The sequence below is a fragment of the Schistocerca cancellata genome, chromosome 1 (assembly GCF_023864275.1).
Source record: "Schistocerca cancellata isolate TAMUIC-IGC-003103 chromosome 1, iqSchCanc2.1, whole genome shotgun sequence".
Classification (NCBI taxonomy): Eukaryota; Metazoa; Arthropoda; class Insecta; order Orthoptera; family Acrididae; genus Schistocerca; species Schistocerca cancellata.
The window spans coordinates 1,014,155,570-1,014,157,694 of NC_064626.1; positions in this window are offsets into that span (position 1 = coordinate 1,014,155,570).

Consider the following 2,125-nt stretch of genomic DNA (forward strand, 5'->3'; position numbering starts at 1 on the left):
GCCAGACACACGAGTAACTTTACATAAGCAGTGCAATCCACAACTGTCAATCTATACGTTCACAAAATGTACAGCAGCTCACCAACATTACTCACTGAGTTTGCAACTAAAATACAATCAGTACCTGCAGCCATAAGTTGTAATAACTGAATGTTCTGGCTGCGAGAATAATATTTTTGAGTGTTATTTGTGTATATGTGTTAGTTATAAGATCATTTTGTGTCAACTGGTGCTTGTCAATGATTTATATATTTGTTGTGCTATATTGGTGATAGAATGGTTAAACAAAAGAAAAATAAACCGAATGAGCATACTGATGCAGAGATGACATCAGAGTCTCAGGTACAACAATATACCCATATTTCTGTCGAATTATTAGAAAATTTAATTATGAATGATAATTCAGAAATTGATATCCCGAGTGATAGTAAAACCGAGGAGTTGCCAAAACAAACTGACACTACTGGATTCAACCAGTTAGGAATTAAAGACAATATTTCTTCTGGGCAAGGGGCAGAAGGTAGTAATGCTCAAGCTATGTCCATACAGGATATGCTAACAGCATTATTTGAAAAGTTTACTATTAAAGAGCAGGAGCGTGAAAAACAACGCGATCTTAAAGAGCAGGAGCGTGAAAGACAACGTCAGCAGGAAAAGGAAAAACGTAGACAGGAAAAGCTTATAGAAAAACAGCAACAGGAGCTCAGGGACCAAGAAAATGAAAAGAAATTTATAGAAAATATAAACAATATTTTTCTGGAAAGAGATAAAGAAATTGTCCGTAGCATAAATCAAGTGTTGGTCGATCGTGATAATGCTATTACTACCCATTTTAAGCAGGAGATCGATGCAGTAAAAACCAATATTGAACCGTTAACAAACATTCCAGTTCAGGTCAATAGTCTTCAAAGTGAAGTAGATAGACTAGAGAACCAATTCAAAGCCTTGGCTACCGCTGTGGAAACAATGCAGGAGGACATTCCCTCGGAAATCCGAAAGCAAGTCCGAACAGAAGTAGCCAGGGTGCTGAGCTCTGAAAATCAAAACTTTGAAAATCTGCCAGTATGCAGTAATAACAACACTGGTACTGACAGGGAAAGGATCGCAGATAATCTAACGGCGAATATTAATGCACCACAAGGAAGACCAAATTTTGGTAATGAACCGATATTACCAGAGCAATATGTGACATCAAGGAACAATAATAGCGGAATAGAATGTACTTGTAATAAAGTAACCACATCACCTGCGAATGATAGCAATTCCATGCACTTAACTACTTTGATGCATGAAGAAAGCCTCATCAAGCACAGACAGTTTCCAGTATTTAACGAAGAAGCAAGAAAAACATACATCCAGTAGTTTTCATTCGAAACTTCAAAAGTGTTCTTCCAAAATCATGGTCGGAAGAACAGAAAATACAGTTTGTGGTTTCACATATTTCTGGTGATGCGTCGCTCTGGGCATTAAATGCAGCAGGAACTTGCAAGACTTTCCACGACCTTGAGAAGGCGTTCCTTGATCAATTCTGGTCAGCGTCTACTAAAGAGCGACTCCGTAAAATTGTTTACAATGCAGAAATGTACAATCCAAAGTCAGGTTCCTTAAGAAAGTACTTTGAAAAATATATTATCATGACCCGGTACTGGGATGAGCCAGTAACCACCAGAGACTTACTGCGAGTGTTAAAAGCTAGATTACCCATACTTATTAGAGAAAAATTATTTAATGTTACAGATACCGATCTGAAAGAATTTCTGTCTGTAATTGATTCTCTGGATCTAGTGCAAGAAGACGCCAGAAAAAATTCTGACGTAATCAGCAATAATAATAGTCCTAATAGAAAAAGTTCATGTAATGGAAATAATGGAAATAGGGGCGAAGGTAGCCCAAAGAAAAATAAAAGTAAAGCTTATAGTAACGGAAAATACAATAATAATAATCGTAGTAGGAATCCCTACAACCAAAATTTTGGTTATCCTAATAATAATAACAGTAATTATCAAAAGGCCGAGGAACACTAACAACTGAATGGTAATCAGAGGCCGTTGTTGTTGTTGTTGTGGTCTTCAGTCCTGAGACTGGTTTGATGCAGCTCTCCATGCTACCCTATCCTGTGCAAGTT